The following is a 24646-nucleotide window of genomic DNA, read 5'->3' on the forward strand; positions in this document are numbered from 1 at the left end:
TCAGGAGAGGTAGCGACCCAGGCTGAGACGCTTGTAAGTTCTGCCCCGGTGACAGGGACGGACTTTGCAGTTTTTGCAGATAATATGTCTGTATCTATGGCAAAAATCCTTGAGACCTTGCAATCTATGCATGGGGCTCAGTCTCTGGGCACGGCGAGGCCTCTGTCCTCAGGTCCCCCTTACTTGGAATGTATCCAGCCCACAGGGGGGTCCCCGGCTTCACAGGCCGAGGATTATGACTCAGATGATGGCCCCAGCCACCCTAAGCGAGCTCGCTGGGAAAGACCCTCGACGTCTTCACACTGCTCAGGGTCTCAGCGCAATCAGTCTCCCTGTGATGTGTCTGATGAGAGTGATCAGGAATCCACTCCTGGAACCCCTCTCAACCTGGATACCCCGGATGGGGATGCCATGGTAGACGACCTTATCTCAGCCATCAATAGGCTGTTGGATATTTCTCCCCCAGCCCCTTCAGCAGAAGAGGCGGCTGCGGAACAGGAAAAGTTTCGTTTCCTTTATCCCAAGCGTAAATTGAGTGCTTTGTTAGATCACTCTGACTTCAGAGAATCAATCCAGAAGCACGACGCTCACCCAGAAAGGCGTTTCTCTAAACGATCTAAAGATACGCGTTTCCCTTTCCCCCCTGAGGTGGTCAAGCGCTGGACACAGTGTCCAAAGGTAGACCCCCCGATTTCCAAACTTGCAGCTAGATCCATAGTTGCAGTGGAGGATGGCGCTTCACTTAAAGATGCCAATGACAGACAGATGGACCTTTGGTTAAAATCTGTCTATGAAGCTATAGGCGCGTCGTTTGCTCCGGCATTCGCAGCCGTATGGGCACTCCAGGCTATTTCAGCTGGCTTAGCAAAAGTGGATGCTATCATGCATCCAGCAGTGCCGCAAGTGGCGCACCTTACCACGCAGATGTCGGCGTTTGCGTCTTACGCTATCAATGCGGTCCTAGAATCTACCAGTCGCACCTCAATGGCGTCCGCCAATTCGGTAGTTTTGCGCAGAGCCTTGTGGTTAAAGGACTGGAAAGCAGATGCTGGTTCCAAAAAATGTTTAACCAGTTTGCCTTTGTCTAGAGAGAGACTGTTTGGCGAGCCATTGGCTGACATCATTAAGCAGTCCAAGGGTAAAGACTCCTCTTTACCACAACCCAGAACACCCAAACCTCAGCAGAAAAAGTGGCAGCAGAGGTTTCAGTCCTTTCGAGGTTCGGGCAAGACACCATTTACCTCGTCCAAAGGGACTCAGAGGACGCAAAGAAACTCAGATTCGTGGCGGACTCACACTCGCCCCAAGAAAGCAAATGGAGGTACCGCTTCCAAAGCGGCTACCTCATGACTTCCAGCCCCCCCCCTCCGCATCGCCGGTCGGGGGCAGGCTCTCCCGCTTTTCCGGCATTTGGATGTCACAGGTCAAAGACCGGTGGGTGACGGACATTTTGTCTCGCGGGTACAGAATCGAGTTCAATTCTCGTCCTCCAGCTCGGTTCTTCAGAACCTCCCCACATCCAGACCGAGCAGATGCTCTGCTGCAGGCGGTGGATTCCCTAAAAGCGGAAGGAGTGGTTATCCCAGTCCCTCCTCAGGAACAAGGGCAAGGGTTTTACTCCAATCTCTTTGTGGTTCCAAAAAAGGACGGCTCGTTCCGTCCTGTTCTGGACCTAAAACGGCTCAACAAACATGTGCACGCCAGGAGGTTCCGGATGGAAACCCTCCGCTCTGTCATTGCCTCAATGTCCAGAGGAGACTTCCTTGCCTCAATAGACATCAAAGATGCTTATCTCCACGTGCCAATTGCTACAGAACATCAACGTTTTCTACGTTTTGTGATAGGAGACGACCATTTTCAGTTCGTAGCTCTTCCATTTGGTCTGGCGACAGCCCCACGGGTCTTCACCAAGGTCATGGCGGCGGTGGTAGCAGTCTTGCACTCTCAGGGACACTCGGTGATTCCTTACCTAGACGACTTATTGGTCAAAGCTCCCTCTCAGGAGGCATGCCAACTCAGCCTGAATGCTACGCTGGAGACTCTACAGTCTTTCGGATGGATCATCAACTTTCCAAAGTCGATCCTATCACCGACTCAGTCACTAACGTATCTTGGCATGGAGTTTCATACTCTAGCAGCGATAGTGAAGCTTCCGCTGGACAAGCAGCGGTCACTACAGACAGGGGTGCAATCTCTCCTGCAGGGCCAGTTGCATCCCTTGCGGCGCCTCATGCATTTCCTAGGGAAGATGGTGGCAGCCATGGAAGCAGTTCCCTTTGCGCAGTTTCATCTGCGCCCACTTCAATGGGACATTCTCCGCCAATGGGACGGGAAGTCAACGTCCCTGGACAGGAAAGTCTCGCTTTCCCAGACGGCCAAAGACTCTCTACAATGGTGGCTCCTTCCCACATCGTTGTCTCAGGGAAGATCCTTCCTGCCCCCATCCTGGGCAGTAGTCACGACAGATGCGAGTCTGTCAGGGTGGGGAGCAGTATTTCTCCACCACAGGGCTCAGGGGACGTGGACTCCGCAGGAGTCCACCCTTCAGATCAATGTTCTGGAGATCAGAGCAGTGTATCTTGCTCTACTGGCCTTCCAACAGTGGCTGGAAGGAAAGCAGATCCGAATCCAATCGGACAACTCCACAGCGGTGGCATACATCAACCACCAAGGAGGGACGCGCAGTCGGCAAGCCTTCCAAGAAGTCCGGCGCATTCTAATGTGGGTGGAGGACAGAGCATCCACCATATCCGCGGTTCACATCCCAGGCGTAGAAAACTGGGAAGCAGACTTCCTCAGTCGCCAGGGCATGGACGCAGGGGAATGGTCCCTTCACCCGGACGTGTTTCAGGAAATCTGTCGCCGCTGGGGAGTGCCGGACGTCGACCTAATGGCATCTCGGCACAACAACAAGGTCCCGGCATTCATGGCGAGGTCGCGCGATCAAAGAGCTCTGGCGGCAGACGCCTTGGTTCAAGATTGGTCGCAGTTTCAGCTCCCATACGTGTTTCCGCCTCTGGCGCTCTTGCCCAGAGTGCTACGCAAGATCAGATCCGAGTGCAGCCGCGTCATACTCGTCGCTCCAGACTGGCCGAGGAGGTCGTGGTATCCGGATCTGTGGCATCTCACGATCGGTCGACCGTGGTCACTGCCAGACCGACCAGACTTACTGTCCCAAGGGCCGTTTTTCCATCAGAATTCTGCGGCCCTGAACCTGACTGTGTGGCTATTGAGTCCTGGATCCTAGCATCTGCTGGATTATCTCAGGGAGTCATTGCCACAATGAGACAAGCTAGAAAGTCGAATTCGGCTAAGATCTACCACAGAACGTGGAAGATTTTCTTGTCCTGGTGCTCTGCTCAGGGAGTGTCTCCCTGGCCATTTGCATTGCCCAAGTTTCTTTCCTTCCTGCAATCGGGGTTAGAAAAGGGCTTGTCGCTCAGCTCCCTTAAAGGGCAAGTTTCGGCACTATCCGTGTTTTTTCAGAAGCGTCTAGCACGTCTTCCTAAGGTGCGCACGTTCCTGCAGGGGGTCTGTCATATTGTGCCCCCGTACAAGCGACCGTTAGATCCATGGGATCTGAACAGGGTACTAGTTGCTCTCCAGAAGCCGCCCTTCGAGCCTCTGAAGGAAGTTTCCTTTTCTCGGCTGTCGCAGAAAGTGGCGTTTCTTGTTGCAATCACATCGCTTCGGCGAGTGTCTGAGCTGGCAGCTCTGTCATCTAAGGCTCCCTTCCTGGTGTTCCACCAGGACAAGGTTGTGCTGCGCCCCATTCCGGAGTTTCTCCCTAAGGTCGTATCCTCTTTTCATCTTAATCAGGATATTTCCTTGCCTTCTTTTTGCCCTCATCCGGTTCACCGGTATGAAAAGGCCTTACGTTTGCTAGATCTGGTGAGAGCACTCAGAATCTACATTTCCCGCACGGCGCCCATACGCCGTGCCGATGCACTTTTCGTCCTTGTCGCTGGTCCGCGCAAGGGGTTGCAGGCTTCTAAAGCCACCCTGGCTCGATGGATCAAAGAACCAATTCTAGAGGCCTACCGTTCTGCGGGGCTTCCGGTTCCTTCAGGGCTAAAAGCCCACTCCACCAGAGCCGTGGGTGCGTCCTGGGCATTACGTCACCAGGCTTCGGCTCAACAGGTGTGCCAGGCAGCTACCTGGTCCAGTCTGCACACTTTCACCAAGCATTATCAGGTGCATACCTATGCTTCGGCGGATGCCAGCTTAGGTAGAAGAGTCCTGCAGGCGGCAGTGACACCCCCATAGGGGAGGGCTGTTTTGCAGCTCTAACATGAGGTATTTATTTACCCACCCAGGGACAGCTTTTGGACGTCCCAATCGTCTGGGTCTCCCAATAGAGCGCTGAAGAAGAAGGGAATTTTGTTACTTACCGTAAATTCCTTTTCTTCTAGCTCTTATTGGGAGACCCAGCACCCGCCCTGTTGTCCTTCGGGATGTTTTTTTGTTGTTTGCGGGTACACATGTTGTTCATGTTGAACGGTTTTTCAGTTCTCCGATGTTATTCGGAGTTAATTTGTTTAAACCAGTTATTGGCTTCCTCCTTCTTGCTTTGGCACTAAAACTGGAGAACCCGTGATACCACGGGGGGGTATAGCCAGAGGGGGAGGGGCCTTGCACTTTTAATGTAGTGCTTTGTGTGGCCTCCAGAGGGCAGTAGCTATACCCCAATCGTCTGGGTCTCCCAATAAGAGCTAGAAGAAAAGGAATTTACGGTAAGTAACAAAATTCCCTTCTTTGTTTACTTACCGTAAATTCCTTTTCTTCTAGCTCCAATTGGGAGACCCAGCACCCGCCCCTGTTCCCTTCGGGCTGTTGTTCTTTTGTGTACACATGTTGTTCATGTTGAATTGTTCTTGGGTCATGGTTTTTAGTTCTCCGAACATCCTTCGGATTGAATTTACCTTAGACCAATTTATAAGTTTCCTCCTTCCTGCTTTTGCACCAAAACTGAGGAGCCCGTGATGCACGGGGGGGTGTATAGGCAGAGGGGAGGGGTTTACACTTTTAAGTGTAATACTTTGTGTGGCCTCCGGAGGCAGAAGCTATACACCCCAATTGTCTGGGTCTCCCAATTGGAGCTAGAAGAAAAGGAATTTACGGTAAGTAAACAAAATTCCCTTCTTCTTTGTCGCTCCATTGGGAGACCCAGACAATTGGGTGTATAGCTTCTGCCTCCGGAGGCCACACAAAGTATTACACTTTAAAAAGTGTAACCCCTCCCCTCTGCCTATACACCCCCCCGTGCATCACGGGCTCCTCAGTTTTTATGCTTTGTGTGAAGGAGGCACACATTCACTCATAAGCTCCCATTTTAGTCAGCAGCAGCTGCTGATTATATCGGATGGAAGAAAAGAGGGCCCCTAACAGGGCCCCCGGCATGCTCCCTTCTCACCCCACTGAGTCGGCGGTGTTGTTAAGGTTGAGGTACCCATTGCGGGTACAGAGGCTGGAGCCACATGCCGTTTTCCTTTCCCATCCCTTAGGGGCTCTGGGAGAAGTGGGATCCTAACCGGTCATCCAGGCACTGGGACCGGGCTCCCTCCGCAGCCCCTGGGGGAATCTGTCGGACAGGAGACTGAGTATCATCAGGGACAGGCCCTGCATCTACAAGGTACTCTGTGTCCCCTTGGGGACGGTGTATGGATCACTGTGGTCTCAGACGCTGCAGCGGCTGCAGTGTTGGTATGAGACCGGGACTACCGCGCCGACCGCGCCTGCCTGCCGGCCGCGGTTGTAAATTTGGTCCCTGGCTTTTGCGGCCTAGTGACTTAAACTCCCGCCCCCGGGCCTGCCAGTCAGGGGTAAGGGCGGGACGGTCGGTCTGACGCCGACAGTGAGGGCTGGAGCACACTTAGGTGTCCTCCTCCCCCCTCACTAATCACTCTGGGGCACCAGATTCCCGCACTTTTTTAGTGACGCCCACGGCTCCCTCCTCCCCTGTGAACGCCAGCAGCCATGTTTTAATCACATTCTGCCGGTGGAGGACTCTGGCTGCAGCTCTGGGAGACCCGAGGCAGGGAATCTGGTGGCCACACACCGCTTGAGCGGTCGGTAAGCCACACCGGTTAACCGGTGCTGGTCCCCCTAGGGTGCCGAACTGTATATTTATATATTATATTTGTATACATTTTCTCGATTCGGCTGTACTGTTAGCTTGTGGCTATATACCCTCAGTGATCACTCTCCTGGGAACAGCATGTCGTTCACAAGGAGCAAAGGGGCCAAGACACAGGGTTATTTTGCAACCTGTACCTCTTGTGCGGCTATGCTACCTGCAGGTTCCACCTACCCTCATTGTGAGCAATGCTCGGGCCCTGTGGCACTCGCTCAGCCGGAGCCTGGGGCACTGGGGGGACCCTCAGCCCAGGTAGAACTGCCGACTCCCCCTGTCCAGGTGGCAGGGACAGAGTTTGCAATTTTAGCTGACAAACTCTCTGAGTCACTTTCACAATCCATAAAAAATAATAAATAAGAAATAACGTTTGGAACTCCATTCTATGTCTGAACTGGGTGCAAAAACCTAAAAAAACATCACTATGGGGAGATAAGGTATGCACACCAGTGACTATGTAAGGGGAATACATGGAATAGCAGAAACTGCTGTGTGAATACTGACATGAAAAATTCAATAGCTATATGTAAGGATGAAATGTGAAAAATGGAACCTGCATTACTGCCATGAATATATGAATAAAGAGAAATTTAGCTACTGAATTGATCAATGCAATAGAGCCCCAACACTACGCCAAAGTATTTCTCTACGTTGGGGTCCCTAGCTTGTGTGTGTCCTCTCATGCAGTTAAAAAACTTACCGTGTATGGGAAGCTGAGACCCAGGCTATATATACGATGTGGATTGGCAATAGGTGTGTGTGGGGAGGGTTCCCAAACGAAAAACAACTAACAAATAAGAAATAACGTTTGGAACTCCATTCTATGTCTGAACTGGGTGCAAAAACCTAAAAAAACATCACTATGGGGAGATAAGGTATGCACACCAGTGACTATGCAAGGGGAATACATGTAATAGCAGAAACTGCTGTGTGAATACTGACATGAAAAATTCAATAGCTAAATTTCTCTTTATTCATATATTCATGGCAGTAATGCAGGTTCCATTTTTCACATTTCATCCTTACATATAGCTATTGAATTTTTCATGTCAGTATTCACACAGCAGTTTCTGCTATTCCATGTATTCCCCTTACATAGTCACAGTTCAGACATAGAATGGAGTTCCAAACGTTATTTCTTATTTGTTAGTTGTTTTTCGTTTGGGAACCCTCCCCACACACACCTATTGCCAATCCACATCGTATATATAGCCTGGGTCTCAGCTTCCCATACACGGTAAGTTTTTTAACTGCATGAGAGGACACACACAAGCTAGGGACCCCAACGTAGAGAAATACTTTGGCGTAGTGTTGGGGCTCTATTGCATTGATCAATTCAGTAGCTAAATTTCTCTTTATTCATATATTCATGGCAGTAATGCAGGTTCCATTTTTCACATTTCATCCTTACATATAGCTATTGAATTTTTCATGTCAGTATTCACACAGCAGTTTCTGCTATTCCATGTATTCCCCTTACATAGTCACTGGTGTGCATACCTTATCTCCCCATACTTTCACAATCCATGGCTCAGTCTATGGACAAATGGTCTGCTAAGTTTCTAGAAGCCTTGCAGTCCAGACCGGCCCTTATACAGGCCCCGGGCACTGCGGGATCGCCCCCAGGCCCCTCTCGGTCTGCGACGAAGCGGGCTCCTGGTTTGGCCTCTAGTTATTACGTGGAGGACTCCGGCAAGGACCGCAGTCCCAGACCGGCTAAGCGGGCTCGCTTAGAATCTTCCCCGACTTCGTCACGCTGTTCGGGGTCTCAGCTTGAGGACTCTCTAGAGGATGAGGCCGAGGTCGCAGCCCAGGACTCTGACCCTGACGTTGCTCTCAATCTGGATACACCTGAAGGGGACGCCATAGTAAATTACCTTATAGCGTCCATCAACCAGGTGCTAGATCTTTCTCCTCCAACTCCTCTTGTAGAGGATTCGGCTTCACAGCAGGAGAAGCACCAGTTTAGGTTTCCTAAACGGACTCTGAGTGCTTTCTTCGATCACTCTAACTTCAGAGATGCTGTCCAGAAGCACAGGGCTTTTCCGGACAAGCGCTTTACTAAACGCCTTAATGACACACGTTACCCCTTCCCCCCTGACGTTGTTAAGGGTTGGGCTCAATGTCCCAAGGTGGATCCTCCAGTCTCTAGACTGGCGGCTAGATCCGTAGTAGCAGTGGCTGACGGTTCATCGCTCAAGGATGCCACGGACAGGCAGATAGAGCTCCTAATGAAATCCATCTATGAAGCCATAGGCGCGTCCTTTGCCCCAGCCTTTGCAGCAGTGTGGGCACTCCAGGCTATCTCAGCTTGTCTGTCTGAGATTAATGCGGTCACCCGTACCTCTGCGCCGCAAGTAGCGTCTTTGACTTCTCAGGCGTCGGTATTTTCTTCCTACGCCATGAATGCTGTCCTGGACTCGGCTAGCCGTACAGGGGTAGCATCCGCCAATTCGGTGGCAGTCCGCAGGGCCATGTGGCTACGCGAATGGAAGGCAGACTCTGCTTCCAAGAAGTTCTTGACCGGTTTGCCTTTTTCTGGCGACCGATTGTTTGGCGAGAAATTGGATGAAATTATTAAGCAATCCAAGGGAAAGGACTCGTCCTTACCCCAGCCCAAACCAAACAGACCTCAGCAACGAAAAATTCAAGCGAGGTTTCGGTCCTTTCGCCCCTCAGCCAGATCCCAATCCTCCTTGTCCAACAGGCCACAGAAGAGCCAGAGAAACTCTTCTGCATGGCGGTCTAAGTCACGTCCTCCAAAGACCGCCGGAGGTACCGTCTCCAAGGCGGCCTCCTCATGACTTTCGGCCTCCCCAAACCGCATCCTCGGTCGGTGGCAGGCTCTCCCGCTTTTGCGACGCCTGGTGGCCACATGTCCAAGACCGATGGGTGAGAGACATTCTGTCTCACGGTTACAGGATAGAGTTCAGCTCTCGTCCTCCGACTCGTTTTTTCAGAACTTCTCCGCCCCCCGAGCGAACCGTTGCACTTTTTCAGGCGGTGGACAATCTGAAGACAGAAGGAGTTGTGATCCCCGTTCCCCTTCAGGAACGTGGTCGCGGTTTTTACTCCAACCTGTTCGTGGTGCCAAAAAAGGACGGTTCATTCTGTCCCGTTTTGGACCTCAAATTGCTCAACAGACATGTGAGAACCAGGCGGTTTCGCATGGAATCCCTCCGCTCTTCATCGCTTCGATGTCCCAAGGAGACTTCCTAGCATCAATCGACATCAGGGATGCCTATCTCCATGTGCCGATCGCTCCAGAGCATCAACGCTTCCTGCGTTTCGCCATCGGGGACGAACACCTTCAGTATGTGGCACTGCCTTTCGGCCTGGCGACAGCCCCACGGGTCTTCACCAAGGTCATGGCATCCGTTGTGGCAGTCCTACACTCTCAGGGCCACTCGGTGATCCCGTACCTAGACGATCTCTTAGTCAAGGCACCCTCCCGGGTGGCATGTTAACACAGTCTGACCGTGGCTCTGGAGACTCTCCAGAGGTTCGGGTGGATCATCAATTTCCCAAAGTCAAAATTGACTCCGACCCAATCACTAACTTACCTCGGGATGGAGTTTCATACTCTCTCAGCGATAGTCAAGTTGCCGCTGGACAAACAGCGTTCGCTGCAAACAGGGGTGCAATCTCTCCTTCGGGCCCAGTCACACCCCTTGAGGCGCCTCATGCACTTCCTGGGGAAGATGGTGGCAGCAATGGAGGCAGTTCCCTTCGCGCAGTTTCATCTGCGTCCACTCCAATGGGACATTCTCCGCAAATGGGACAAGAGGTCGACGTCCTTGGACACGAACGTCTCTCTTTCTCTGGCAGCCAAGACCTCTCTTCAGTGGTGGCTTCTTCCCACTTCTCTGTCGCAGGGGAAATCTTTCCTGCCCCCATCCTGGGCTGTGGTCACGACGGACGCGAGTCTGTCAGGGTGGGGAGCGGTTTTTCTCCACCACAAAGCTCAGGGAACCTGGACTCCGACAGAGTCCTCCCTTCAGATCAATGTTCTGGAGATAAGGGCAGTGTATCTAGCCCTAAAGGCGTTCCATCGGTGGCTGGAGGGCAGGCAGATCCGCATACAGTCGGACAACGCCACGGCGGTCGCGTACATCAACCACCAGGGCGGCACACGCAGTCGTCAAGCCTTCCAAGAAGTTCGGCGGATTCTGCTGTGGGCGGAGGCCACAGCCTCCACCATCTCCGCGGTTCACATCCCGGGCGTAGAAAACTGGGAAGCAGACTTTCTCAGTCGCCAGGGCATGGACGCGGGGGAATGGTCTCTCCACCCGGACGTGTTTCAAGAGATCTGTTGCCGCTGGGGAACGCCGGACGTCGATCTCATGGCGTCTCGGCACAACAACAAAGTCCCGGCATTCATGGCACGGTCTCAGGATCACAGAGCTCTGGCGGCGGACGCCTTAGTTCAGGATTGGTCGCAGTTTCGACTGCCTTATGTATTTCCTCCTCTGGCAATGCTGCCCAGAGTGTTGCGCAAGATCAGGTCCGACTGCCGCCGCGCCATCCTCGTCGCTCCAGACTGGCCGAGGAGGTCGTGGTACCCGGACCTGTGGCACCTCACGGTGGGTCAACCGTGGGCGCTTCCAGACCGACCAGACTTGCTGTCTCAAGGGCCATTTTTCCATCTGAATTCTGCGGCCCTCAACCTGACTGTGTGGCCATTGAGTCCTGGCTCCTAGCGTCCTCAGGGTTATCTCAAGAGGTGATTGCCACTATGAGACAGGCCAGAAAACCGACGTCAGCCAAGATCTATCACAGGGCTTGGAGGATCTTCTTAGCCTGGTGCTCTGATAAGGGGTTTACCCCCTGGCCGTTTGCCTTACCCACGTTTCTTTCCTTCCTTCAATCCGGAATGGACATGGGTTTGTCTCTCGGCTCTCTCAAGGGACAAGTATCAGCGCTTTCTGTGTTTTTTTAAAAGCGTCTAGCCAGGCTTCCGCAGGTCCGCACTTTCCTGCAGGGAGTTTGCCACATAGTCCCACCTTACAAGCGGCCGCTGGAACCCTGGGATCTCAACACGGTTCTACGGGCTCTTCAAAAACCACCTTTTGAGCCGCTGCGGGATGTCTCTTTATCACGTCTTTCGCAGAAGGTGGCATTTCTAGTGGCGGTTACATCACTCCGAAGAGTGTCAGAGCTTGCAGCGCTGTCATGCAAAGCCCCTTTCCTGGTATTTCACCAGGATAAGGTGGTTCTGCGTCCGGTACCGGATTTTCTCCCTAAGGTGGTGTCCCCTTTTCATCTCAATCAGGATATCTCCTTGCCTTCATTTTGCCCTCATCCATTTCACCAATGTGAAAAGGATTTGCATTTGTTAGATCTAGTGAGAGCACTCCGGATCTACGTGTCTCTCACGGCGCCGCTGCGCCGTTCTGATGCGCTCTTTGTCCTTGTCGCTGGCCAGCGTAAGGGGTTGCAGGCTTCCAAGTCAACCTTGGCTCGGTGGATCAAGGAACCGATTTTTGAAGCCTACCGTTCTTCTGGGCTTCCGATTCCTTCGGGGCTTAAAGCCCATTCTACCAGAGCCGTTGGTGCGTCCTGGGCATTGCGGCACCGGGCTACGGCTCAGCAGGTGTGTCAGGCGGCTACCTGGTCTAGTCTGCACACTTTCACGAAACACGATCAGGTGCATGCCTATGCTTCGGCAGATGCCAGCCTAGGTAGGCGAGTCCTTCAGGCGGCAGTTGCCCACCTGTAAGAGGGGGCCGTTGTCGGCTCTTTTTATCGAGGTATTCTTTTACCCACCCAGGGACTGCTTTTGGACGTCCCAATTGTCTGGGTCTCCCAATGGAGCGACAAAGAAGAAGGGAATTTTGTTTACTTACCGTAAATTCCTTTTCTTCTAGCTCCAATTGGGAGACCCAGCACCCGCCCCTGTTCCCTTCGGGCTGTTGTTCTTTTGTGTACACATGTTGTTCATGTTGAATTGTTCTTGGGTCATGGTTTTTAGTTCTCCGAACATCCTTCGGATTGAATTTACCTTAGACCAATTTATAAGTTTCCTCCTTCCTGCTTTTGCACCAAAACTGAGGAGCCCGTGATGCACGGGGGGGTGTATAGGCAGAGGGGAGGGGTTACACTTTTTAAAGTGTAATACTTTGTGTGGCCTCCGGAGGCAGAAGCTATACACCCAATTGTCTGGGTCTCCCAATAGGAGCTAGAAGAAAAGGAATTTACGGTAAGTAAACAAAATTCCCTTCTTTTGACATTTTAGAGTCAGTTAAATCTCTCCTTTTTTGGCATGGGTTTATGTTACTGGAGGATAACATGGACACCTTGATAAAGGGTGTTGATCTGCTTAAGCCTCACCCTCTGTCATTTCACAAATACACATCACCTGATCTGCTTCACCCAGTCAGCATTCAAGTTTAAACAGCTTGTAAGCTCTGCATAAAATGATGTGGTCAAAGTACTCTTGTCTAATAATTCTGCACACAGTTTACAGCTTCAAACAGATTTGTTGACTAAAAAATTACATTACACAAATCTGCAAGGTCAAAATTGTTTGAAAAGTAAGAGGGGATATTTTTTATATATACATTTCATACGCTGAACTCAGTAAAAATATGGAAAAAAATTGATCAATTCCAGTTTTGTCAAAAACATTGACTCCATAGGCCTAACGTGCCACAGCTTTTTTTTCACAGCTCAAATTTAATAATTTTGTCAGGGACTTGGACCTTCCTAAACATTCTGCAAAAGTTTTAGACTCTAGAATAATGGCAAAGGTCCTGTCCGCTCCTGGGACCTGTTTTTCATGGTACAGAAGCAGAGAAAAGGAATTATTTCCATACATTTGTTAAGACTATGCTCTAATGTATTGAAGTGGAGACTTTGATTCATCCCAAAAAAAAAGTCTGAAAGCCACTCCTTCACAATGGCAGCAAATATGCTTCAGTGTCTGTAGGCAGTCTGTAGACTTGAAGGAAAGCTATGAGAATTTAACTTTATTCTCAAGAAAGTGAACTACGAAGATCAAGGATGGTCAATGTGGTGATCTGAGAGTTCTTTCTTTGCTCCTTGGGCAGCTTGAAGGATACACAAAGTACCCATGCTTTTTGTGTGAATGGCTGAGAAATGACTGGAAGACAGAGAAGCGCAAAATAGGATCTTATTCAGGTGGTATGATAAGGAGGCTCACGTTGTCGGGTTGTGAGAGTCACAACCACTTAGAAGCATAGATACCCAGCAGCTCCATAAGCCCACAAGTTGTAGACCGTAATGCGGAAAGAAATGGATTAATACCACTCTGCTGTGGAGAAAGAGACAAGTCCGATGTGTCTTAAAGATTGATTTTATTAGACAACGTGTTTTAGAAGAAACCATCTCATTTATCAGGTCAAAATCACAACTGATCATCATGTGATTGTGATTTCTGCATTATTGTCTTTTATGTGAAAAGGACATCCAGGATTGGATTCCTCACTGGAGTCAAAAAAGTTGGCCAACGAGAATATATTTGCATCCTAGACTCAAGAACATAGTTGCGGAAAGTTTAGTTAATCCCACTAAAGTTCTCCTGCCACCACTCCACGTTAAGCTCTGACTGATGAAGCCATTTGAGAAAGCTGCATAAAGGACACACATTTAAGTACCTGTGTACCAAGTTTCAGGAACTGTCTGAAGCAAAACTGAAGGAAGGAATTTTTGTGCGTCCGGGTGTTCGAAAACTCATGAAAGACGATTTGTTCGAAACAAAAATGAAAACTGTTGAGAAAAGGACTTGGGATTCTTTTAAAGAAGTCGTGTAGAAAGATCCAAAATTTATTTTGGTCATGGTGAACATGCTGAAACGTTTCAAAGCTTTTGGTTGTCTGATGAATTTGAAGTTACGTTTTTTGCATTCCTATTTGGACTACTTTCCTGAAAACCTTGGTGCTGTTAGCGAGGGGGAAAGATTTAATCAGGATATCGAGGAGATGGAACGACAATACCAAGGTAGATGGAACGTGATCATGATGGGGGACGACTGCTGGATGCTTCAGAGAAGATCCGTAGCCTTCTATAAGAGAAAAGGGATCAAGAGATGCTTTAAAGTGAAAAGGAAAAGGCAAAATAATTAATTTCCAATGAAGTTACAGAATAAATGTTCAAAAAAATATTATAAATAATATCGTGTACATTTTTTTATTACAATGAAGATTGTTCTTGTTCATCTCGCTTGTATGTAATTTCAGGTACGTTCTGTGCAAAATCAATACGTGATGATAAAATAAAGTGTTTGTTTCAATCAGGGTATATGAAAAGATAAGAATCAGCCATTGGAATAGAACATAAATTTCATAAACCCAAATTTTGCATACCGGTGTTATTGCTCTCAGAATAAGGGTGCGTGCCCACAATCAGTGTTTACAGTGTTTTGGACACAGAATGCTTCAGCTGCGTCCATAACGCTCCGTTGTACTGTACAAGCACACTGGATGGATTTCTAGAAATCCCGTGCCTACCGTGCTTGTTTTTTCCCGCAGCAACCACTGACCTGTGGAGCGGCTTTCCAGACCGCAGCATGTCAATTGTTTGCTGCGGATTCGTATGCGTCCTCCGTAGGGAGAACACAAGCGAGAGACCGCAGCGCACTGAACCCTGATCATGGGTACAAGCAGCTGCGGTCTCCTGCGTTTTCCTGCGGAGGAGACTCGCGGACCAGCTGCATCCAGGACGCCGTGAGCCCTCATCATCGGCACATACCCTTATGTTCCAGACAAATGTATACATTGAAAAGAAGTAAAAAAAAAACAAACAATCAAATATCTGGCAACCGTTTAACCGAATGTCCTAACATTCACATTCTAATCTGTGCTCTTTGTGCTGTTCTGCATAGACTATGGCAATAAGATCAAAATCTACGTGATCCATAAAATGGTTGGTGCGCTTATCTCAAACAAATGCAACTAGCATTGCACAAAATAGCATGTAATGATTATCCACTTAAAGGGGTGGTTCACCCATATTTTTTATTGTCTAGATCGATATTATATTGAGAAACAATGTTTCTTTCAAATACCTTGTTTCTTTTTCGCTCCTAATTGGGAGACCCAGACAATTGGGTGTATAGCTACTGCCTCCGGAGGCCGCACAAAGTACTACACTTAAAAGTGTCAGGCCCCTCCCCTTCTGGCTATACACCCCCCCGTGGGAGCACGGGTCCTTCAGTTTTTTGCTTTGTGCGAAGGAGGTCAGACACGCACGCATAGCTCCACTGTTTAGTCAGCAGCAGCTGCTGACTATGTCGGATGGAAGAAAAGAGGACCCATACAAGGGTCCCCAGCATGCTCCCTTCTCACCCCACTTTCTGTCGGTGGTGCTTGTTAAGGTTGAGGTACCCATTGCGGGTACGGAGGCTGGAGCCCACATGCTGATTCCTTCCCCATCCCCATTAGGGCTCTGGGCGAAGTGGGATTTTACCGGTCTCCAGGCACAGAGACCGTGCTCCATCCGCAGCCCCTGGAGAAGCCGCTGGATTTGGAGCTGAGTATCGTCAGGGACATGGCCCTGCTCCGTCAAGGTACTCTGTGTCCCCGTGCATACGCACGCACACCGCAGCATTGCTGGGTGTGTTAGTGCGCCGGGGACAACAGCGCTGCTGCGCTTGTGCCATTTCCTCACTTCAGCTTAGCTGAGTGGGTAGACTCAGGGAGAACGGTCGCGCCGGCCGCTGGGACTGCGACGCGGCTGGGACTTGTGGTGCGCCGGGGACTTCCGCGCTGGCCGTGCATATATCACGGCCGCGCTTATTACTACAGTCCCCGGCTTTTGCGGCCTAGTTCGTTCGTTCCCGCCTCCGCACCTGCCAGTCAGGAGGAGGGCGGGACGCTGTACAGAGCATCAGCGCTGAGGGCTGGAGTCGTTTTTACATACTCCAGCCCTCACACCAGGCACAGTAGGACGCAGTTTCCCGCTCTTTGTTTGTGGCACGCCCACGGTCCGCCCCTCTTCACAGAACGCCGGCAGCCATTCCTGCCTGCACGCTGAGCTGCAGAGGGGAGACGGGGAGACCCAGACACGGGATTCTACTGCCTCATACCCGCTGTTCAGCGGGCGGTAAGCAGCCCTCAAGGGCTCACCCCCACTTGTGCCGTTTGTATACTGAGTATTTTGTGTTTGCAAATTCTTTGTACTGTACGGTCGCTGGTGACTCTCGGCTATATACCCTCCTAGATTACAAGGAGGCAACAGCATGTCGTCCGCAAAACGCAAGGGTGCCAAGGCACAGACATTATATGCTGCCTGTACCGCATGTGGGGCTGCCCTACCGGCAGGTTCCACTGACCCCCATTGTGTGCAGCGCTCGGCCCCTGTGCAACTTGCACAGCCGGGGCCTCTGCTGGACGTGACCCAGGGTGTACCACCTGTGAATGCTGTCCAGGTGACAGGAACTGAGTTTGCAGCTTTTGCTGACAGATTGTCTATGACCATGTCAAAGATTCTTGAAACATTGCAGTCTAGACCAGTAACTCAGACCATGGACACTGTGGCATCATTGCTCCCTGGTCCCCCTCAGCTGGAACACTTCCAAGCTCCGGGGGTGTCACATGCACCCCAGGGTGACGATTCTGACTCGGACGACAGTCCCAGACAACCTAAGCGGGCTCGTTATGAGGGGCCCTCAACTTCGTCTCACTGGTCAGGATCCCAGCGGGACGAATCTATGGGTGATGAGGCGGATGTAACTGATCAAGATTCTGATCCTGGGTCCGCTCTCAATCTGGATACACCGGATGGTGACGCCATAGTGAATGTTCTTATAGCGTCCATCAATAGGATGTTAGATATTTCTCCGCCAGCTCCTACTGAGGAGGAGGCAGCTTCACAGCAGGAGAAATTCCATTTCAGATATCCCAAGCGTAAATTAAGCACTTTTCTGGACCACGCTGACTTTAGAGATGCAATCCAGAAACACCACGCTTATCCTGAGAAGCGGTTTTCTAAACGGCTTAAAGATACACGCTATCCTTTTCCCCCTGACGTGGTCAAGGGTTGGACCCAGTGTCCCAAGGTGGACCCTCCAATCTCCAGGCTTGCAGCTAGATCCTTAGTTGCAGTAGAAGATGGAGCGGCACTTAAAGATGCCACTGACAGGCAGATGGAGCTCTGGCTGAAATCCATCTATGAAGCTATTGGAGCGTCGTTGGCGCCAGCCTTCGCAGCCGTATGGGCACTCCAAGCTATTTCAGCTGGGCTTATACAAGTCGACTCGGTCACACGTACATCTGCCCCGCAGGTGGCACCATTGACCTCTCAAATGTCTGCATTCGCGTCTTACGCGATTAATGCTGTCCTGGACTCTACGAGCCGTACGGCGGTGGCGTCAGCCAACTCCGTGGTTTTGCGCAGAGCCCTGTGGTTGAGAGAATGGAAAGCAGATTCTGCTTCCAAGAAGTGCTTAACCAGTTTGCCCTTTTCTCGTGACCGATTGTTTGGGGAGCGTTTGGATGAAATCATTAAACACTCCAAGGGTAAGGACTCATCCTTACCTCAACACAGACAAAACAAGCCCCAACAAAGGAGGGGTCAGTCTGGTTTTCGGTCCTTTCGAGGCTCAGGCAGGTCCCAATTCTCCTCGTCCAAGAGGACTCAAAAGGATCAGAGAGGCTCAGATTCTTGGCGGACGCAGTCACGCCCAAAAAAGACAGCAGGAAGAACCGTTACCAAGACGGCTTCCTCATGACTTTCAGCCTCCTCTCTCCGCATCCTCGGTCGGTGGCAGGCTCTCCCGCTTTGGCGGCATTTAGCTGTCACAGGTCAAAGACCGTTGGGTGAGGGACATTCTTTCTCACGGGTACAGGATAGAGTTCAGCTCTCGTCCTCCAACTCGTTTCTTCAGAACTTCCCCACCGCCCGACCGAGCCGATGCTCTGCTGCAGGCGGTGGCCGCTCTAAAGGCGGAAGGAGTTGTGACTTCCGTTCCTCTTCAGGAACAAGGTCACGGTTTTTACTCCAATCTGTTTGTGGTGCCAAAGAAGGACGGGTCCTTTCGGCCCGTCCTGGATCTAAAGTTGCTCAACAAACACGTAAAAACCAGGAGGTTCCGGATGGAATCTCTCCGCTCCGTCATAGCCTCAATGTCTCAAGGAGATTTCTTAGCATCAATAGACATCAAGGATGCTTATCTTCACGTGCCGATTGCGCCAGAACATCAGCGTTTTCTACGCTTCGTTATAGAAAGCGAACACCTGCAGTTCGTAGCGTTACCTTTCGGGCTGGCAACAGCCCCTCGGGTCTTCACCAAGGTCATGGCAGCAGTAGTAGCTGTCCTGCACTCGCAGGGTCACTCCGTGATCCCGTATTTGGACGATCTACTTATAAAGGCACCCTCTCAAGAGGCATGCCAACACAGTCTGAACGTGGCACTGAAGACTCTCCAGAGTTTCGGGTGGATTATCAACTTTTCAAAGTCAAATCTAACCCCGACCCAATCACTAACATATCTTGGCATGGAGTTTCATACTCTCTCAGCGATAGTGAAGCTTCCACTGGACAAGCAGTGCTCTCTGCAGACAGGGGTGCAATCTCTCCTGCAGAACCAGTCCCACTCCTTGAGGCGCCTCATGCATTTCCTAGGGAAGATGGTGGCAGCAATGGAAGCAGTCCCTTTCGCGCAGTTTCATCTGCGCCCTCTACAATGGGACATTCTCCGCCAATGGGACGGGAAGTCGACGTCCCTCGACAGGGATGTCTCCCTCTCTCAGGCAACCAAGGACTCTCTCCGATGGTGGCTTCTTCCCACCTCATTGTCAAAAGGAAAGTCGTTCCTACCCCCATCCTGGGCGGTGGTCACGACAGATGCGAGCCTATCAGGGTGGGGAGCAGTGTTTCTTCACCACAGGGCTCAGGGTACGTGGACTCAGAGAGAGTCCACCCTTCAGATCAATGTTCTGGAAATCAGAGCAGTCTATCTTGCTCTGCGAGCCTTCCAACAGTGGCTGGAGGGCAAGCAGATCCGGATTCAGTCAGACAATTCCACAGCGGTGGCGTACATCAACCACCAAGGGGGAACACGCAGTCGACAAGCCTTTCAAGAAGTCCGGCGGATTCTGACGTGGGTGGAAAACACAGCATCCACCATATCCGCAGTTCACATCCCAGGCGTGGAAAACTGGGAAGCAGACTTTCTCAGTCGCCAGGGCATGGACGCAGGGGAATGGTCCCTTCACCCGGACGTGTTTCAGGAGATCTGTCGCCGCTGGGGGATGCCGGACGTCGACCTGATGGCGTCACGGCACAACAACAAGGTCCCGGTTTTCATGGCACGGTCTCACGATCACCGAGCTCTGGCGGCAGACGCCTTAGTTCAGGATTGGTCGCAGTTCCGACTACCTTATGTGTTCCCACCTCTGGCATTGTTGCCCAGAGTGATCCGCAAAATCAGGTCCGACTGCTGTTGCGCCATTCTCATCGCTCCAGACTGGCCAAGGAGGTCGTGGTACCCGGATCTGTGGCATCTCACGGTAGGACAACCGTGGGCGCTACCAGGCCGTCCAGACTTGCTGTCTCAAGGGCCGTTTTTCCATCTGAATTCTGCGGCCCTGAACCTGACTGTGTGGCCATTGAGTCCTGGATCCTAGGGACCTCAGGTTTATCTCATGATGTTGTTGCCACCATGAGACAGGCTAGGAAACCATCCTCCGCCAAGATCTACCACAGAACGTGGAAGATATTCTTATCTTGGTGCTCTGCTCAGGGAGTTTCTCCCTGGCCTTTTGCATTGCCTATTTTTCTTTCCTTCCTGCAGTCTGGGTTGGAAAAAGGTTTGTCGCTTAGCTCCCTTAAAGGACAAGTCTCTGCGCTATCCGTATTCTTTCAGAAGCGCCTGGCGCGACTTCCTAAGGTACGCACGTTCCTGCAAGGGGTTTGTCATATCATTCCCCCTTACAAGCGGCCATTGGAACCCTGGGATCTGAACAAGGTTCTGATTGCTCTCCAGAAGCCACCTTTCGAGCCTATGAAGGAGATTTCCTTTTCTCGGCTTTCACAGAAAGTGGCTTTTCTGGTGGCGGTCACGTCTCTTCGGAGAGTGTCAGAGCTGGCGGCGTTATCTTGCAAATCTCCCTTCCTGGTGTTTCACCAAGACAAGGTAGTACTGCGTCCAATTCCAGAGTTTCTTCCCAAGGTGGTATCTTCCTTTCATCTCAATCAGGATATCACTTTACCATCTTTGTGTCCGCATCCAGTTCACCAATTTGAAAAGGGTTTACATCTGTTGGACCTGGTGAGAGCACTCAGGATCTACATTTCCCGCACGGCGTCTCTGCGCCGTTCGGATGCACTCTTTATCCTGGTCGCTGGTCAGCATAAAGGGTCGCAAGCTTCCAAATCCACCCTTGCGCGGTGGATCAAGGAACCAATTCTTCACGCCTACCGTTCTGCTGGGCTTCCGACTCCTTCTGGACTGAAGGCCCATTCTACCAGAGCCGTGGGTGCGTCCTGGGCATTACGGCATCAGGCTACGGCTCAGCAGGTGTGCCAGGCGGCTACCTGGTCGAGTCTGCACACTTTCACCAAGCATTATCAGGTGCATACCTACGCTTCGGCGGATGCCAGCCTAGGTAGACAAGTCCTGCAGGCGGCGGTGGCCCACCTGTAAGAAAGGGCTGCCTGACAGCCCGATCGCGAGGTATTATTTTACCCACCCAGGGACTGCTTTTGGACGTCCCAATTGTCTGGGTCTCCCAATTAGGAGCGAAAAAGAAGAAGGGAATTTTGTTTACTTACCGTAAATTCCTTTTCTTCTAGCTCCAATTGGGAGACCCAGCACCCGCCCTGTTTTTCTGAGGGTATTTGTTTTTCGGGTGCACATGTTGTTCATGTTAATAACTTACGTTCTCCGATATTGTTTATCGGATTGAATTTGTTTTTGAAACAGTTATTGGCTTTCCTCCTTCTTGCTTTTGCACTAAAACTGAAGGACCCGTGCTCCCACGGGGGGGTGTATAGCCAGAAGGGGAGGGGCCTTACACTTTTAAGTGTAGTACTTTGTGCGGCCTCCGGAGGCAGTAGCTATACACCCAATTGTCTGGGTCTCCCAATTGGAGCTAGAAGAAAAGGAATTTACGGTAAGTAAACAAAATTCCCTTCGTTGTCAATAGTACCTGTGAGAGGCGCTATTGCAGACCGCTGCTCCCCGTCCAGTGACGTACCCGTCCAATGCTGCCTCGTCACATCCGTGCAGCCGGCTACATTCTGAGCCCATCTGCTCCCTGCTCCTCCTCCCTCCTCCCTCACAGCACGTCTCTTGCTTGCAGCGTTCTGCGAGGAGGGAGGGGGGAGCAGGAAACGCGCCGTGCTGTGCTAGGAGGGAGGGGGGAGCAGGAGACGTGCCGTGCTGTGCTAGGAGGGAGGGGGGAGCAGGAGACGCGCCGTGCTAGGAGGGAGGAGGAGGGGGGAGCAAATGGGCTGTGACAGCAGTGAAACACCGCTCACAGCTCAGAGTCTGGAAGACTGTAGCCAGCTGCACGGATGTGACGTGGCAGCATTGGACGGGTACGTCACTGGACGGGGAACAGCGGTCTGCAATAGCGCCTCTCACAGGCACTATTGACAACACAAGGTATTTGAGAGAAACATTGTTTCTCAATATATAATATCGATCTAGACAATAAAAAATATGGGTGAACCACCCCTTTTAAACAAAATAAGCCAATAGCAAGTTAAAATGTGGCAATGAGCATATTTAAAACACAGTAGTGGTACTTGCATATAGATGATAACCTCCTTTAGGGACTAGTGTGTCTCCACAATCTCGCTGTGGAGACTGGAGTGTATGGGGTTAGTAGTGATTTATTTAGGGGTGCATACTACTCATGCACAAACTGTTTCTAATTGTCCGTATTCCAAATCTTGAGTCTGATACAGTTGTGGTCAAAAGTTTACATACCCCGGTAGATTTTTTGCTTTCTTAGCCTTTTTTTCAGAGAATATGAATGATAACACAACATTTTTTTTCACTCATGGTTAGTGGTTGTGTGAAGCCATTTATTGTCAAACTACTGTTTTTTTTCTCTTTTTAAATCATGATGACAACCAAAAACTTCCAAATGACCCTGATCAAACGTTCACATACCCCAGTTCTTAATACAGTGTATTGCCCCCTCTAACTTCAATGACAGCTTGAAGTCTTTTGTGGTAGTTGTGGATGAGGCTCTTTATTTCTCAGATGGTAAAGCTGTTCATTTTTCATGGCAAAAAGCCTCCAGTTCCTGTAAATCCCTGGTCTTTCTTACATAAACTGCACGCTTGAGTTCTCCACAGAGTGGCTCAATGATATTGAGGTCAGGAGACTGAGATGACCACTCCAGAACCTTCACTTTGTTCTGCTGTAGCCAAGGACAGGCCGACTTGGCCTTGTGTTTTGGATCATTGTCATGTTGGAAAGTCCAAGTACATCTCATGCACCGCTTCTGGGCTGATAACGTGCTGCATTCATTTTGTCTTCTACTTTGACCCAAGTTTTCTGTGCCTTTTTTGTAGCTCACACATCCCCACATAATCAGCGATCCACCTCTGTGCTTTACAGTAGGAATGGTGTTCCTTTTATCATAGGTCTTGTTGACACCTCTCCAAATGTACCGTTTATGGTTGTGGTAAAAAAAATTCAATTTTGGTCTCATCACTCCAAATTACCTTGTTCCAGAAGTTTGGAGGCTCGTCTCTGTGCTGTTTGGCATTTTGTAGGCTAGATACTTCGTGGCATTTGCGCAGTAATGGTTTTCTTCTGGCGGCTGGACCATGTAGCCCATTTTTCTTTAAGTGCCTCCTTATTGTGCATCTTGAAACAGCCACACCGCTAGTTTTCAGTGAGTCTTGTATTTCAGCTGATGTTATCTGTGGGTTTATCTTTGCATTCCAAACTATTTTTCTGGCAGTTGTGGACGAAATTTTTGATGGTCTACCTGATCATGGTTTGGTTTTTACAGAGCCCCTGATTATCCATTTGTTAATGCCAGTCAGCAGTGTTCAAACTGTGATTATCAGTTCCTTGGATATCTTTTTGTATCCCTTTCATGTTTTATATAGTTCAACTATCTTTCCGTAGATCTGTTGACCATTCTTTTGCTTTCCCCAATGACTCACAATCCAGAAATGTCAGTGACTGGATGAAACATGCAAGAGTCTGTCTGGATCCCAGAAACTCACTCAGCTTTTATGCACACACACTGATTACAAGCAAACAGGTCAAGGTGAGGATACCTTTTATGACAGGTTACCTTTATTAGCAATTCAAACCCATTTGTGTCAACTTCTGTGCATGTTATCAGGCCAAAATCACCAGGGTATGTGAACTTTGATCAGGGTCATTTGGATGTTTTTGGTTGTGATTATGATTTAAAAAGGGAACACACAGTAGTTTGACAATAAATGGCTTCACCCAACCTCTAACCATGAGTGGAAAAAAAGATTTTGTGTTATGATTTATATTCTCTGAAAAAAAGGCCAAGAAAGCAAAAAATCTGCTGGCGTATGTAAACTTTTGAGCACAACTGTATAGGTACGCTTACAACACTTCCACACACCAACCAGATCAATAACTAGAGTCTGCTCCAATTTGTGCATGATAAATGACTACCGTATTTATTTTGCGTAAATTAAAGGCATTTATGCCTGACACTTGGAATCCTTCCAATGGTGCATTAAATATATTATTAATGTTTCCAAGCAATTATTGCGTAGTTGATTTATTGCAATATTAAATAGAAAAAGAGACAAACAGGTATGTACCAACATTTCCTGATAATGTCGCTAATGTGTTCTTCTAAGATGAGAGAGAAGGCATGAAGCAAGATATATTACTCCATTAGGTAAATTTCAGACACTAAAATTTAGAAACACAACATCTTTCAAATGTCCCTGTGTTCAAATGTAACGCAAATATGGGTGCAAGCGCCATCTTGTCCTGTATTTTGGATAGCTTCATATATATATATATATATATATATATATATATATATATATATATAATATTTATACACAAACCGTATTTTTCGTTTTATAAGATGCGCGAAATTATAAGGCGCACCCCACATCTAAAAGGAGAAAGAAAAACAATGGGATCCGTTTTATAATCCGGTGGTGCCTTACCGGAGGGGGTCGGCAGCGGTGGTCACGGGGCAGGGGCAGTGCTGTAGTAGGCGATTCTGCGGGTGGTGAAGAGGGGGCCCAGATACTCGCTGCGGTGCTGCTCTGTCTTGGAGCTACGGCCTCTGCTCTTTGGTGGGGCATCGGGCTCTGCTCTGTGCTGGGGCATCAAAGAAATGGAGGTCTGAGTTGGCACCTGCCCTAATGAGAGCTTGAGCTGAGACCTCAGAAGTAGTCACCGCCGCTGCCCGCACAGATGCCTGCTGCCACCACCACCCACACAGTTGCTCGCTGCCGCCGCCACCACCGCCCGCACAGATGCCCGCCTGAGGGGGTGGGGGGGTGAGAAGGTGGTGATGGTAGTCCCCTCATTAATTCATATTCATCGGGATCGGTTGCACTCGGGACGTCATAGAGTGC

The 24646-nt window shown here is 50.1% G+C and overlaps 1 protein-coding gene across 9 annotated transcripts in view; it reads left to right on the forward strand.

The window, feature by feature from the left end:
• Window positions 1-24646, forward strand: part of SETDB2 (SET domain bifurcated histone lysine methyltransferase 2) — a 197698-nt gene that overhangs the window by 97665 nt on the left and 75387 nt on the right. The window lies entirely within an intron of this gene.

The sequence above is a fragment of the Anomaloglossus baeobatrachus genome, chromosome 2 (genome assembly GCF_048569485.1).
Source record: "Anomaloglossus baeobatrachus isolate aAnoBae1 chromosome 2, aAnoBae1.hap1, whole genome shotgun sequence".
Taxonomy (NCBI): Eukaryota; Metazoa; Chordata; class Amphibia; order Anura; family Aromobatidae; genus Anomaloglossus; species Anomaloglossus baeobatrachus.